At 31.7% G+C, this 17,802-nt stretch overlaps 1 long non-coding RNA gene across 1 annotated transcript; it reads left to right on the top strand.

Annotated features, from left to right (window-relative positions):
* Positions 1 to 5,073: 5,073 nt before the first annotated feature.
* LOC140955673 (uncharacterized) lies at positions 5,074 to 6,024 on the top strand. Its single transcript, XR_012170064.1, has 2 exons — positions 5,074 to 5,429; positions 5,787 to 6,024. It is a non-coding gene; the product is annotated as an uncharacterized lncRNA (long non-coding RNA).
* Positions 6,025 to 17,802: the final 11,778 nt, after the last annotated feature.

Genomic DNA, 17,802 nt, shown 5'->3' with positions numbered 1-17,802 from the left:
TGTTTTAAAGCGTTTTAATTAATGTGCAAATATAAATTTTTAAAATATAAAAAAATAATTTTATTATATTTTAAAAAAAAAAACATTTTAAAAAGTAAATGCTATTATAATACTAAACAGGCTCTAAGCTATGTTAGCACAAATAAAAGTTTGATAAAATTTAATTATTTTATATTTTTTAATTATTTTGGTGTGATGATGTTAAAAATAAAATTTAAAAAATTTAAAAAATATATATTATTTTAATATATTTTTAAATAAAAAAAATATTTTATAAAGTAACCACTATTATATTCTTAAACACTCTCACTATACATAATTGTTGGGGAATTACTTGAAAAACGACTGCTATTTTCTTATAATTGATGTGATGAATTTAAAAAAAATTTGATCAAGTCAATTAAATCACTAAAAATCTAGAATGTGTGTTTAATATTGTAATATAAGGTGTTTTTCAAAAATAATTTTCACTTAAAATATATTAAAATATTTTTTATAGTAACACATCAAAATTATTTAAAAAAAAACACTAAAAAAATTTAAAGATTTTGAAGTGAAGCCACTTTTTAAACAAAAAAAAAAAACTTATTATGTGTATATTTGGTATTATTATGCAATGTGTTTTTTAAAGTTTTTTTTTGTTAGAAAACACATTAAAATAATTTTTTATTTTTTATATCAATATATTAAAATCATTAAAAAAATATAAAAAATATCAATTTAATATTTTTAAAACTAAATATATTTTTAAAACACTTCCAATATAATTTCAAATGTAAAAACATACGATGACTTGAGTATACTACTACGAGGGGTAGCCTTTTTAGACTTGCCATCTCTTGCTTCTTCTTCTTCTTCTTCTTCTTTTTCACAGTAAAATAATCCATGAACAAAGCAGGAAGCAATCCCAGTTCTTTCACCTTCATTTTAAAATGATATAGAACCTTTTTTGCACAACATAATTAATAATCATCACTTGGATATCCAGCATTAATTATTCATATTTTTACTTTCTTTATAGTTTTCTATCTAGTTAAAATCACTTCCAATCAACATATAAATACTGTAAAATTTCGTTCTTTTTTATTTTAAATCCCAAACTTGTAATCAGTTAATCAACATGAACATGCATTTAGTAGCAACAATGCTAAAAAAAAATGGAATAAGTTGATATTAATAGTTAACTTTCAAGATAATTAACTGGAAACGAGAGTATAAATGTCCGAAATTGGATCCAAATGACATTAAGGGAGAAATATTAAATTAAAATTATTACTCTCGCCTGACTAGTTTTTCTAAATTCCTTAGCAAAACTCTCTATATATATTTTTTAAAATCCCCTTTTACTGACACTTTTAGATTATTTTTTATTTGAGATTAGAATGTGTTTGTTTACTTGTAGTTTTTGTGTTTACGTTGTAAAAACACAATAAAGTATTTGCTAACACACCAAACTAAGTTTTTTATTGTAGGACTCACTAAAAAATTGAGTTTGAAATACAGTTTTTATAAAGCAGTTTTTACATGCTTGTGTAACTGAGTTTTGTAAAATTCTGTTTGTTTTTGTGTTTTAAAAGCGCTTTTGAAAAAAATTAATGTTTTTTTTACTTAAAATTAATATTTTTTATGTTTTAGATCATTTTAATGCACTGATATCAAAATTAATTTTAAAAAAATGAAAAAAAAATTATTTTAATACATTTTCAAGTAAAAAACATTTTGAAAAACAACCACAACCAAACAACTACCAAATATTTTATACGTGTTTTTTTGCTGCACATAAACCTCAACCATAATTTTTACCAAACATGTATCTAAATCCAACTAACTACATCTAACTATTTTTTTTAAAACTTATTTTTTTCAAACCACAGTCACAAAAACTACTTCAAAAACAAACACACTCTAAAAATTAAATATTTTTTACCAAAACACATATCTAAATCCAGCTAATCACACCTAATTATATTTTTTTAAAAACTTATTTTTAAAAAATTACAACCACAAAAACTACCTCAAAAACAAACACACTCTAAAAATTAAAGATTAAGTGTTAATTAATTAAAATCTTGTCTGGGTACCTTCAGCTTTCTAGCTCAAAACACCTAAAGCTCCATCGCTTTAAAAGCTTGCATCGCTGCCCTCGATGCTATATGTTCTAGAGGTTAAGGGTATAGAAAAGTGGTTGAAAGACAAATGATTGAGGATGTTTGATAAATATGTGAAAACTATGTGTAATGGTGAAACCAATTTACTTTAAATCAAATTCTAAATTAAATATAATAAAAAATAAAAATATTTACGGGGTCCATGATTTACGTAGCAGAAAGAAAAAATGATTTAATAAATAAACAAACACAAATCTCAAAAATTTTACGCACCTGAACCCCCTCTAATTATGTGTTAATCCACTAACCTTTTCATTAGGCTCCAGCCCTGGAAAAATTGTCAAATATAATGCATTTTTTTTGTATAAAATATTTTATGGATTAAAAAGTTTCACAATATTTAATAAGTAATATGTGAAAAATATAATTAGTGGTGGTGTTTATGGAATAGTGGTGGAGTGATGAGTGACAATGATGAGATAACGATGACAATAGAAAGCGGTAAAGATGATTCATCATCAAACTTTATAATCTAATTGATTTCATATCAATTCCTCCTCATAATTGGGAGAGAAAAAAGAAACACTTTTTAGGTGATTATAAAAAAAATAAGTTGAGAGCTCGATTGGTGAAACACAGCTGTTTTCAGGAGCAATAATTTCCGTCGAGCCCGTTTAGGAGTATAGTTATGGTTATTTTTAAAATAGTTTTTTACTTGGAAATGCATTAAAATGATGTTTTTTTTACTTTATAAAAAGTTATTTTTGAAATCAGCATATCAAAATATCAGAAAACATTAAAAAAATATTAACTTAAAGTAAATAAAAAAAATTTAATTTTTTTCAAAAAACACTTTTGAAACAAAAAAAACAAATACCCTTCACCTGTTATTAATATCTCTTTATAAGTTTTCAATAGTTTCTCAAATGAAGAAAAAACATGAAAAATATAATATTTTTATATACAAATATTTGTTGGTGATATAAAATACTTTCATATTTAGTTAATCATAAATCTAATTCTTATAATAAATCTAATATAAAGATTTTCTTTTTTCATTTAAGAATATAACTTTTTCATGATAATTTTTCAGTTAAATAAAGTAAAATAAATATTTTATAATTCAATTATCATAATACAGACTACTATCAATTTTTATTTTTATTTTTTATGAAAAAATGGTTGTAGTCTTGATGGTTTTTTTTTTGTTTGTTAAAAAGATTTCTCTTTGCTCTCCACATATGAATATGTTTTTTATTTTTTTATTCAAAAGAATAAAAAGCAAAAACAATTACGAATATACTTTGAATTGTGAAATTTATTTTTGGATCTAAGTTTAATAAAAAAAATCACATGATATTGATTTCCTCTCCCCTGGTTTCTTTATTATTATTATTCTTGTTGTTATTATTATTATTTATGTCCTTTCTATTGTGGTCATAATCTTTGTTATTTTATCAGGCAATAATAATGTATGTTAATCACTTGAGATTGTTTGAAAGTGTAGTTGCGGTTACTTTTTAAAATGATTTTTATTTATAAATATATTAAAATAATATTAAAAAAAATTATTTTTATTAAAAATATTTTTAAAATACAAAAACAAACAATAATTTAATTATTAATTATTTTTTTAATACAAGCAATTAATCAAACATTCTAGGCCAAAACAAGTTACTAGCGGCCGGCTCACACGCGAGCTCGCGCATTTTCCAACAAAGAAAGTTTTTTTAATGATTAGAGTTACGCATTAATTAAAACTAAGTTTTTCATCTGATGATTTTTCATTTGATACATTATAAACTTAAAAATTATTGTACATACTGATTCTAAAACTTAAACTCAAGAAATTTAAAAAATAAACAAACCTTCTTAATTACCATGTTAATCCCATAAAACTTCTAACAAAACTGATAAAAAAATCCAAAAATCACAAAAGACTGAAATCTATAATATTCACACACACACAATAATACTGTGCACGAGACAATGTTTCAATACACACACAATTAATTTTATGACAAGATTTGTTCTGATATCTTGAATTATTAAAGAATCAATTTAACTTAAAAATTTTAAGTTATAAAATTTCAAGATATGATTTATATTATCCTTTAACATATTTTTTTAAGTAAAAATTATTTGGATTTGAAATTTACATAGATTTACACTATCCTATGCTTAATTTTTTATCATATATATATATATATATATATATATATATATAATGAGATTTGAATTCATGACCACTTGATTTTCTGAAATCATATTAAATAACTAATTCAATTCAATAGTCTAAGCTGTTAGGTGAGATTTCAAGATATAATTTATATTATTCTCTAACACAGGAATAATAAACTCTTAATTTTTATACAAAATTAATTGTAGAGAAAAAGGTAGTGGGCTATCTATTTTAACCATCGCACCAAGTTTCAAAAGCCTTTTTATAAAAGGAAATGTGCTTTTTTCTTTTAATTAAAAAGCTCAAAGATACCTAATAAAAGAGAAAATTATAATGTTAAAACTCATATCTACTTTTTTTAAATAAAAAAAAAAACCTGTAAGATATTCAACCATTTAAACATCAAGTTTGCTCACGAGAGTGTGCTGATATATAAAAATCTATTAGTGACCAGCTGCACCTAACAATAATTTTCTTTTTTATGATTATTTGATAGATTTTCCTACCAGACATCGCCTCGCCGATAGAAGCTTCTTATTCGCCACTATAATACAATCAATCAAATAACCTTGGAAAGGAACACCGATTTTACGTGAAGAATTTATACTTGAAATTATCACATGATCAGGAGTAGTATCTTCCATGCCATGATTTAACTTTTTTATTTTTTATTTTGAATCGGATGCCATTGCTTTTGACCTAAAGATTCTTTCTTTCTTTTTTCAAGCTAGCTTAAGCACAAGGAAAATACTCTGACTACCTATAAAAACCATGCCTCTGAATCCATTATATGAATCAAAGATCATAAGCACCATACATTGAGCTATGGATATGTCATAGCCGTTAGAGGTATACTCCTGCCCATGAACAATATAGACCTGTTTTTTAGCTTCTATGGATGTAAACATTGAGCTAACAATATATGACTTCTTGTTCATTTATGATGGTGCATCCACCCAGGCCATGCTGCCACCGCTGTCGCTGCCGTCGCGGCTGCGGCCGCCGCTATCACTGACGACGTTGTCATTCCTGCCACCGTCACCGCCGCCGTCGCCGCCTTCACCGTTGTCGTCGTCGTCATTGTCGTTGCCCTCGTCAACGCCACAGCGGCAGCTGCTGTCACCCCCGCCCCCCTCAAAGTGAGTTTCTTTTAGATTATTTTGATTTGTTGATATTAAATATAATTTTTTTAAAAAATATATATTATTTCGATATATTTTTAAATAAAAAACTTTTAAAAAAACAGTATCACAATACCAATCTGACTCGAAACAAATAGTTTATAGGAAGAACAAATCCTCAAGAATTTGAGATTTTTGCATTTGCTTAATAAAACAAAATTCCCAAGGACGTATCTTTTTGTATTTTATAATTAGTAAAATAGGGATGATTGTCATGGAATAGAAATTGAGGGAAAAAAGAAGCATATTAATTATTATTTATTGAGTAAGTAACTAGTTTTCCATGCTCAATTCTTTTGTTTTTTTTCCTTACAGAGGAGGATGCTTCATTCTATAAAGAAGAGACTATCATGCCGATGCTTTGGACAAGAATATCCTCAAGAACTGGAATGCTACAGGAAGAGCCATCTGAAGCTAGTCCAGATGGTGTGTGTGTGTGTGGATTAATTAAGAGATAATGATATATTGTGTGTTTTGTTATTCCTAATCTATGAAAAAAAAAAAGAATCCAATAAATAAATATATTATATGTGTGCGATTCTAATTTGCCAAAGTACCGGTTCTTAAATTAATTTGATAAAATTGAATGTTGAGAGTTTTTTTCCTTGTTTTTACCAAGGAAGATAGAAACCGATTTTATTGGCTTTAGTTGTAAAAAAAAACTTTGGATGGTTGAGTCCTTGGGTTAATAACTTTTTATTAAAACGATAGTGTTTTGCACTTTATTTGTAATTAGACATCAGTTCAAGTTTGACTAGGTTAATTAAAAACTTGATTAGGTTAAACAAGTTTAGTTAGATCATTATCTTATCTAATTCAACTAGAAATTTAACTCAAATCAGATTTTAATTCTTAGTTTTCCTGATTGAATTTCATAATTATGACATGAAATATTACCTCTTCCACAACCAGTTAAATTTCTCTATATTTTAACTAATCTCTGTATCGATTTTGAGATTTTATGATTCAAGAAATAATTGATTGAATAAAAAAGAAATGATAACTTTCATATGTATCCCAAATAGCACGTCCGTGTTCATTGGAATAAAAGAATTGACAGTGGCAATTCTAGCAAGCATCAAGCAAGATTCATGGCGGATCTTGCAGGCTTGGGGACGACAGTGCTTTTCTTTCCAAATCAGATGCTATAAACGATGCGTTTTCTCAAAGCAAACCTGAGCCAGCCCCATGATCAACAGACACCTTTCCTATGGAGAAACATGCTCCTCCTTTCTGAAAATCCAAGCATACAGACCTAATTTCCTCGTAAAGGAGCTTTTTGTTCATCTTTTGATCTTTTGCTCGCCTTTTGCTCTGTTATCTCTCTCTCTAAGCTACCATTGATTAAGACTTTGACCACCCACCAGCTTGCCACTCGACTTCATTATGCCTTACCTCGTTAGCGCAGTCGTTTTTCCTCTCGCGCCTTTCACCACTTAATTACATCCCTTGATCTTTTTGATTGACGGACGCCATTGTTTTTCTTTGGAAGATAAGAGAGGTTTATTAGCCAGCTGCTAACATGCATGCATATCGATAGAGCACTAAGAAGTATCAAGGACTGAGAATCCCCGACCAAGAATATATATCAAGAAAATGAAATGCATCGAGTTCGAATTCCCTGAGAGCCACTGAAGACTTACATCATCATTAATGTTAGGGCCCGTGAAATTAGTCAATGTGTGCGCAAGCTTGCCCGGACACCCACGTTAATCAAAAAACAAAAAAGAAAATGAAATGCATGTTAGCATCCGTTCCAGCTGCTGAAACTTTTATATAAACAGATGAATCCGGTTCTAATGCGCGACACACTTCTTCCTTTCAGATGTTATGGCCAAAGCTGATGTATATATAGTATCGTCCACTTGAAACAACATTCTGATTTAGACACACTTCTTCTTTTCAAATGTTATGGTTGATACAGAGTTCTGTCCACTTGAAACAAGACAATGTTCTAATATTAAAATTTAGAACATATGCGTCATATTCAAGATAATAAAAGGTTTCCAGAGCTTAATTTGAACCCTCGAACTACAACATGTGGTCGCATGTTCAAAGTATTGAAGCTAAATATCGCACATAATCAAGTTGCTATGCATATTGCCGTTAATCCAGTGTTTCATGAATGTACAAAACATCTCGAAGCAGATTGCTATTACATTCGTCAGAAGGTTCAAGTTAAACTTATTCAGACATCCTATGTGCGCATCCATGACCAACTTGCTGATATTTTACAGAAATCTTGTCATTTGATTAGTTTCATCGTTTGCTCATCAAACTTGGATTAATTAATCCCCTAGATCCGGCTTGAGAGGAAGTCTTGAAGATTACAATATAAGTTGTAGATCTTTACAGATACTGAAAATTAATGATGCAAATACTATAAATACTAAAAATTAATGGAGTAGATATTGCAATATCAAGAGACAATATTCAAGATCATGTAGTTATTATATTACCTTATATATGTTATGTCTATTCCCTAGTTTAGATGATCATGTAATTATTATTATTTTTTTTTTCATAAACAAGGACATAATCAAATCTAGTAGCTGCCAATTTTTAGGAACTATAATTCTAGTCTATATATACTTATAACTCTATCATTAGTAAAGGTATGATTGAGAGATTATGCTTCTCTAAATTTTTAAATATTAAATTTTTTTCACATGATCAGGAGTATTTTCCATGCCATGAATTAACTTTTTTTTTTTTTTTTGTTCTTTTGAATCGGATGCCATTGCTTTTGACTTAAAAATTCTCTTTTTTTATTCAAGCTAGCTTAAACACAAGGAAAATACTCAAACTACCTATAAAAACCATGCCTCTGAATCCCTTCTATCAATCAAAGATCATAGTCACCTAATAGCTAAAAAGTACGAGGGATTAAAATAGATATTTTAACCCGTCCCCATGTTACCTAAGAGTTTTACTTCAATCCCTTAACTTTCGACTCAATCATTTCTCTAAAAAAAAATATGTAACTAGGAGCTAATTTAGGCTCAAAAGGGCTAATGTGTAAAATAAAAATTTAAAAACTAAAGTAAAAATTGTTAATAAAAAACTGATGCCTTTTAGTTTTTGTTGTAATGGATAGATACACCAAGCAAATTCATAGCATTTAGTTTTTAGTAAGTAAATATTTGGAGGTATTTAAAAATATGATGTTATGGCACTAGCCTTTTCTTTTACATGGGATTTACATTAAAAAAAAAAACAAGAAAAAAAAAACAATTAAAAACTAAAACACCATACTCACAAGCACATTTATGCATTAAATGAGTTTATGCATTAAATGCGTTTAGCTTGTTTTTTTAGATTGTGATGTTTATGCATTAAATGCGTTTAGCTTGTTTTTTTAGATTGTGATGTTTATGCATTAAATGAGTTTTACATGAAAAAAAGCTAACACACCATACTCTCAAGCACATTTAGGTTTTAATTCATTGGCTTCAAAGTATTTTTAAGTTTCGGTATTCATTAGTGTTATGAAATTTTTTAAACAGGGATATAATGAGTATTATTTAAGTGAGTGTTCGTGATTAATTCTATTTTTAAAAAACTATTTTTTATTTATAAATATAAAAAAATATTTTTTTTATTTTTAATATCAATATATTAAAATCATAAAAAATACTAAAAAAATATAAATTTAATATTTGTTAAAAAATAAACACAATTTTAAAAAAACATCTAAATACATTCTCAAATTTATACCTAAAGCTGGAGATAACTTGCATGTCTTTCTCTGTTTTTTCTTTTGCATAAAAAAAAAAAAACCAAAGAATCGAATATTTTAAGGATAGTAAATCATTAGTTAGTTACCACACCTAGAATTTATTATTATTATTTTTGTGATAAACGTATTCCTAATTCAGTCTATAAGTCAATTAAAATGAGATATTTCTCCATAAGATTTTATAGATTCCGAGAAATTTAACGATTGCATTGTAATGTTACAAGACCTCACCTCACCTCACCCTACCGAGGAACCCAATGATCTACTGACCCCTAACCGATCAATGAAGAAACATTATTTTTTTTTTAAAAAAAAAAAAAACATTGTTTAACACTTTTTCAAGAAGAAAAGGGCAAAATAAAAGTAGATATATATATTATGTTCCCATAAAAAAAGTGGGATAATTTTTATTTATGTAAATACTTGAGTTCAAAATGAGAAGATAATATTTTTCAAACATACAATTATTTTTTTTTAACTAATCTTTTAAATTTTATTATTTACAATATATATCTCAAACTTCTATTTTATTTTTAATTTTTTTTAAGTTAACCAAGTCAATTTAAATCCTCTTCCCCACTCAAAAGGATGTGATCGAAAACCTCAAGGAAGAACGTTGAATATTGGCATTGTGCAACCCAGTAATAGTCTCTTCTCTTCCCCGGTTGTTTTGGTTAAAAAGAAAGATGCATCATGGAGAATGTGTGTAGAGTCTAGAAGAGTGAATCATATTACTATAACGGACCAGCTCCCAATTACAGTAATTGACTGGATTCACTGTGTTTTTTTCATAAATTTTTTTTCATATTTGGAGTTCTTATTTGGCAAATTGTACAAGTCAAAGTTTGAAAGTTCTTATAATATAAGTCAAAACAAATTGTACAAGTTTTGTTTTTTATTTTCTTTTAACTTTTGGAGTTCTTATTTAACAAGAATCCTTTTTCTGTAAGAACATGATAACTTGATTTGAAAATGTCATAGTTATAAAAGGATTTTTAATGGATTACAATATAATTTTCAAGTATAGAAAATACTCATTAATGCTCCAAAATTCTTTTCTTACAATGAATTCTTATTCATCTTAACTACAATAGCAAAGAATGACTAATGGTATTTAATAACAGATTGGTTAGCTTATTTTAAAAAGTTTTCTAATTCTACCAAAAATGTTAAGGATAACAACTAGTTTTCTTTTAAAGGAATGATAAATACAAGGTTATAATTAAAATCCTCTTCTATCTAGTAAACTACTTGGGTAACAACTTCTCAATTAATTTCTAGGATTATTGGGTTGTATTGCAGGCTATAAATAAACCTTGTATCAAACCTATAATATTTTTTCTTCTTCTTCTCTTATCACGGCAGCATAGGAATCAAATTTATAGACTTCATGTTTTTTACATTAGTTACAACACATGGTTTATTTGAACTTAATTAATATTTTGTTTTTAATTAGAACCCAAAGCTTATTTGAATCAAAATTTAGACTTACTAGCATTAGTTTTGAATTAACTTTATAAGTGGTTAGATTCAGCTTACAATGATGGATCTATTAGAAATAATTTTTTAAAAGTTCTTAAACTCTTATTTGCTTCGCCTCACAGATAGAAGCTTCTTAATAAAATTAATCAAATAAAATTGGCATGGAACCCCGATTTTACGTGAAGAATTCGTACTTGAAAATTTTCACATCTTACATGCCATGATAGGCCTTTTTTCCTTTTCTTTTGAATCGGATGCCATTGTTTTTGACTTTTTTTTCTTTTTTTGTTCAAGTTAGTTTAAACACAAGAAAAATATTCAGACTACCTATGAGCAGTGGTGGAAGGTGTTAGGAATTTCCAGAACTCAAACACACACAATTTACGTGGTTCGGCAACTTGCCTACTCCATGGAGCTATTGGTTTGTATTAAACACTCAAAGGAAACAATAGAAACAAAGAGGAGGAGAAAAAACTCTTCTCAACTCAACTCTACACTCAAGCTCTCTCTACTGTTCTCTCTTCTGTTCTCTCCGTGTTTGTTCACTCTGCAATTCTTTTGTCTACAAACATCTCTTCACAGAGCACATACATATACAAGGATGAGGGAAGGGCATCATGATTTATGCCCACCGTTGCCTCCACTTTGTGTCCTCCACCATGTGCAAAGTGGGAGATTAGTTATTCCCACTTGCACATGGTGGGACATTGTTGTCTCCATATTGCTAATAATCTCCCACTTGGAGACAAACAATGAAATCCTTTTTTATCCTTGAAGGCCAACTGAAGTTTTACACAACTTCAGTTTATCAAGTGTAAATCCTTTAGTTAACATGTCAGCTGGATTCTTGCTTCCACAGACCTTTTCGAGCATTAGTTGCTCGTCGTCCAGCAGTTGTCGGATGAAGTGATATTTGATCTGAATATGCTTAGTCCTGGAGTGAAATGCTGGATTCTTGGCAAGGAAGATTGCACTCTGACTGTCGCTATACAAAGTACTTTTTCCATTCAACTTGCCCAATTCTTTCAAGAAACTCTGCAACCATACTATCTCTTTTGCAGATTCTGAGATTGCAACATATTCAGCTTCTGTTGTTGAAAGAGCAACGATCTTTTGCAATGTAAAACTCCAGGAAACAACAATACCTCCTAGAGTATAAACATATCCTGTAGTGCTCTTTCTGCTATCAACATCTCCTGCTAAATCAGCATCTACAAAACCTTCAAGTTTCAAACCACCAGCTGTGAAACTGAGACAAGTTTCCGATGAACCTTTTAAGTACCTCATGATCCATTTCACCGCCTCCCAATGCTGCTTTCCAGGATTGCTCATATATCGGCTTACAACTCCCACTGCATGGGCAATGTCTAGTCTGGTACAGACCATGGCATACATCAAAGAGCCGATAGCTGAGGCGTATGGAATCTTATCCATGTATCCACATTCTAGCTCAGTTTTTGGAGTTGTCAAAATGTTTGACATAGCAACAATGATCAACTTGGCATCTTGTATACCCGGAACTACACATGAAGTTGTCAAACTTCTTGTACCATTGTCTTGGAGCTTGTTTCAAACCGTATAGGCTTTTCTGTAGCTTGCAGACTTTATTCTCCTTTCCTTGCGTTGCAAACCCCTCTGGCTGTTGCATGTAAATATCTTCCTCCAAGTTACCATGAAGGAATGTTGTTTTTACATCTAACTGTTCAAGATGTAAATTTTCTGCAGCTATTATCCCCAGAACAACTCTGATTGTTGTAAGCTTCACAACTGGAGAAAATATCTCAAAGTAGTCAATCCCTTTCTTTTGTTGAAACCCTTTTACAACAAGTCTTGCCTTGAACCGTTTGCTTCCGTCATGCTTAGTCTTCACTCTGTAAACCCATTTATTTTGCAAGGCCTTCTTTCCTTCAGGTAATGCTGTTAGCTCCCAAGTCTTGTTCTTCAACAACGAACTCATCTCATCCTTCATGGCTAACTCCCACTTGCTTGAGTTTCCATCTTGTTAGGATTCTTCATAGGTTAGCAGTTCACCACCATCTGTCAGCAAAATATAATTCAATAAAAGTGTGAACCATTGCGGGGGTTTATCGTCCTTGAAGACCTGTGAACAGCTGGTTCAATTGGCTCTACATCTTATTGTGTAGTAGTGGGCACAGATGTGCTTGAATCTTCTTGTAAAGACTCTTGATTGTTGTTCTGCTTAGTAACATCGGGAAGCCCTTCTAATCTTATGAATTCAGATCTTTGTGGACTTGTATCTGAATCAACCATCTTTGTTTCTACACTTGATCTCTCTTTGTACATAATTTTCTCATTGAAGATCACGTTCCTGCTTCTGATAATCTTTCTATTCTGATCATCCTAGAACCGAAATCCAAATTCTTCATCTCTATAGCCAATGAAGAAACATTTCTTGGAATTGGCATCTAACTTGTTGCGAGCATCAGAATCTATGTGAACATAGGAAACACACCCAATGACCTTCAAATGAGAGAGTTGTACCTCTTTTCCTCTCCATACTTCCTCGGGCAGTCTGAATTCCAAAGGAACTGATGGTCCACGGTTGATCAAGTAAACTGCGGTATGAACTGCGTCAGCCCAGAATGTTTGAGGTAACCCAGAATGCAACCTCATGCTTCTAGCTCGTTCATTGATGGTCCTGTTCATCCGTTCAGCAACGCCATTCTGTTGCGGTGTGCCTGGAATAGTCTTTTCCATTCTGATAACATTGATAGCACAATACTCCTTGAAACCTCCATCAATGTATTCTCCTCCATTATCAGATCTCAAGCATTTCAACTTTAGACCTGATTCAGTCTCAACCATAGCCTTCCATTTCTTGAATGTTTCAAACACATCAGATTTATTTTTCAGAAAGTAAACCCATACCTTCCTGCTAAAATCATCAATAAAAGTCACATAATATCGAGAACCTTCAAGAGATGCTACTGGAGACGGTCCCCATAAATCTGTGTGTACCAGTTCTAGCTTTCGTGGTCGTAAGGTCCTACCAACCTTCAAGAAACTGACCTTCTTCTATTTTCCAAGAACACAGCTTTCACAAATGTCTAGATCGACATTTTTTAACTCTGGCAGCTTTCCCTTCGACTGAAGTATCTTCATCCCCTTTTGACTCATATGGCCAAGTCTACAATGCCATAGCTGTGCTTGATTTTCTGCTTCAGTTGAGGCAATGATGTCTGCAAATCTTGTGGTCATATACAGGGTGCCGGTTTTCTTTCCACGAGCTAAAACCATTGCTCCCTTTGATACTTTCCACATTCCTCCAGCAAAAAGGATTGAATGACCACTATCATCAAGTTGTCCGACAGAGATCAACTTCTTCTTTAATTCAGGAACATGCCTTACATTCTGCAAGGTCCATATAGATCCATTCATTGTCTTGATTTACACATCTCATATACCCACAATATTCAGTGGTGTTCCATCGGCCAGATAGATTACACTATGATCTCCTCCAACATAATTTTGCAGCATTTCATGGTGTGGCGTACAGTGGAATAAAGCACCAGAATCAAGAATCCACTCATCAATTTGACTTTGTACAACAAGAATTAAAGCATCTTGTACCTCATCTGTGGTAGCGTTTGCAGAGTCAGCTTCAGGTTTCTTCGGTTTTGTGCAATTCCTCATGAAATGACCAGGTTTGCCACAATTCCAACATTCAACCTGCTTTCTGGATCCAAACTTGCTTTTACTTCTGTATCTTGATTTTGATCTGCCTCTGGATGAGCCTCTATCTTGTCTCCTCCCTCGAGTGTTGATGTTGAGAGCTGATCCTGAGCTTGAACTTTCACCCGAGTCTTTCCTTCGCACTTCTTTAGCCAAAATCAAGTCTCGAATGTCATCATACTTCAGTTTGGATTTTCCAGCTGAATTGCTCACGGCTGTCCTCATGCCTTCCCAACTGCTTGGAAGTGAAGCTAGCAAGATGAGTGCACGAATCTCATCATCAAACTCAATCTCAACAGATGATAATTGATTTGTGATGGTATTAAAGTTGTTGAGGTGTTGTGTCACAGAAGTGTTTTCAACCATCTTCAAATTGAACAACTCTTTCATCAGATGCACTTTATTATTTGCTGATGGCTTCTCATACATCCCAGACAAGGCTTCCATCAATCTTACTGTGGATCTTTTTTTAGTAACATTGTGAGCAACTCTTCTTGATAAGGATAGCCGAACAATGCCCAGAACTTGTCTATCAAGAAGTAGCCAATCTTCTTCTTGCATATTTTCTGGTTTGCTCCCCAACAAGGGAAGATGAAGTTTCTTCCCATATAGATAATCTTCAATTTGCATTTTCCAGTATCCAAAATCTGTCCCGTCAAATTTTTCAATTCCAGCAGCCTTTATTTCATCTGCCATTTTTTAATATTTCTTCGATTTGAATTTTCCAAATCTGACCTTACAGATGTGTCCGGAACGGCCAAAAATATTGGAAATGACACTGAGATCACCCCAATCGGACTTCGGATGGCTCAGATTTTAGCAATCAAAGTTTTTGGTCAACGGACGCTGCAGATGCAGCCGCGTGTCAGCCAGAGTACCGCCTGCGTCGCACCGGATCCAAACTCAGCGGCGGTGCATATGGAGCCACGTGTCACCAGATAGGGCCTGCGTCCCACCGGACCAAAACTCAGTAGCGGTGCTGATTAAGCCACGTGTCAGCAGATTAGAACCTGAGTCGCATCGGATCAAAACTCAGAGGCAGTGCAGATTAAGCCACGTGGCAGGAGATTAGGACCTGAGTCGCACCGGATCAAAACTCAGTAGCGGTGCAGATGGAGCCACGTGTCAGAAGATTAGGGCCTGCGGCACACCGGAGCAAAACTCAATATGATGACGTGTTAGGTGACGTGGCGTTGACTGCACGGATTGGATGACGTGGCGGGTCAAACCCGACCCGTTTTGTAGAAGTCGGGCGAAGAAGGAGCGTGGCGCGTGTAAGGCGCGTTGGTGCGCGTGGGCAGTCTGGACGTCGACGCGTGTAGGCGTGTTCGAGCATGCAGGACGTCGGTTCCTCGCTGGGGTTTCACCAGTGAATTCGTCCAGTTGTCATATACACTATTGTATGATCAAAAACACGTTTGGAGAACTTTGAAGTTTGAGTTTGGATCAAACACCCTCTTTTTCAAGAACACGCTCTGATACCAGTTGTTAGGAATTTCCAGAACTCAAACACACATAATTTACGTGGTTCGGCAACTTGTCTACTCCACGGAGCTACTGGTTTGTATTAAACACTCAAAGGAAACAATACAAACAAAGAGGAGGAGAAAAAACTCTTCTCAACTTAACTCTACACTCAAGCTCTCTCTACTGTTCTCTCCGTGTTTGTTCACTCTGCAATTCTTTTGTCTACAAACATCTCTTCACAGAGCACATACATATACAAGGATGAGGGAAGGGCATCATGATTTATGCCCATCGTTGCCTCCACTTTGTGTCCTCCACCATGTGCAAAGTGGGAGATTAGTTATTCCCACTTGCACATGGTGGGACATTATTGTCTCCATAATGCTAACAGAAGGAGGAAGGGGTGGCAGGGCCCGGTCCCTGCAAAGAAATGTCATTTCCTTGTAAATTTATAAAGAAATACCCTTTTCTTGTAAATATTTATAATTTTAATAAAAATAACTGAATTTTTTTTTTTATCTCCTCTAATTTATAATTTGGCCCCTCCTTCTTTTTTTTTCTTGCTCCTGCCTATAAGAGAGGCTTATTAGCCAGCTGCTAACATGCATGCATATCGATGTAGCACTAAATTAAGAAGTATCAAAGGACCGAGAATCAAGAATATCAAGAAAATGAAGTGCATGTTAACACCCGTTTCATGTGTTAACGTGTAATTAGGAGGGTAACTTTTCATATATAAAAGATATATATTGATGTATTCCTTTAGAATAGGAACTCTGTAACCTTCATATGTATCTGTCTATATAAGGTGTTCTTCAAGGAGAGAAGAAAATAAGCTTGTTATTAACTTTATGGCCCGTGAAATTAGTAGAGATACGTGCAAGTTGGCCCGAACATCCACTTTAATATAAATAAAATAAAAAATAAAATAAGCACAATTAAATAAAACCCTAAACCTTAAATTTTATCACCATGCACTTAGAAAATTAAGGGGTTAACTCCATCCAAAACTTTTTATATAAACACATGAATGAATCTGGTTCTGATTTAGACACCCTTCATCCATCATGTTATGGCCGAAGCTGATGCATATATAGTAATAATGTCCACTTGAAACAAGATTCTGATTTAGACACTTTCTCTTTGTCATATGTTATGGCGGCGGAAGCTGATTCATAGTATTATACCCACTTGAAAGTATGAGACAATGTTCCAATATATATACACACACACACACAAAATTAATTTTATGACAATATTTGTTCTTGAATTATTGAAGAATCAATTTAACTTAAAAATTTTAAGTTGAGAAATTTCAAGATATGATTTATATTAATCTTTAACATATTTTTTCAAGTAAAAATTATTTGAACTTAAAATTTGCATAGATTTACACTATCCTATGCTTAATTTTTTATCATATATATATATATATATATATGGATGGTGAAATTTGAACTCGTGATTACTTAATATTTTGATATTATGTCAAATAATTAATTCAATCCAATAATTTAAGTTGTTAGGTGAGATTCGAAGATATAATTTATATTATTCTCTAATTATAAACTCTTAATTTTTATACAAAATTAATTGCTGAGAAAAAGGTAGTGGGGTATCTATTTTAACCATCGCACTAAGTTTCAAAAGCCTTTTTATAAAAGGAAATGTGCTTTATTCTTTTAATTAGAAAGCTCAAAGATACCTAATAAAAGAGAAAATTATAATGTTAAAACTCATATCTACTTAAAAAAAAAAAAAAAACCTGTAAGATATTCAACCATTTAAATATCAAGTTAATTTGCTCACGAGAGTGTGCTGATATATAAAAATCAATTTTTTTTATGATTATTTGATAGATTTTTCCATCACACATCGCCTCGCCGATAGAAGCTTCTTATTCGCCACTATAATACAAGCAATCAAATAACCTTGGAAAGGAACCCAGAT

This window comes from Populus alba, chromosome 6, assembly GCF_005239225.2.
Source record: "Populus alba chromosome 6, ASM523922v2, whole genome shotgun sequence".
Lineage (NCBI taxonomy): Eukaryota > Viridiplantae > Streptophyta > Magnoliopsida > Malpighiales > Salicaceae > Populus > Populus alba.
The sequence above is the reverse complement of the archived record's forward strand: the minus strand, read 5'-3'. Positions and strand labels throughout refer to the sequence as shown.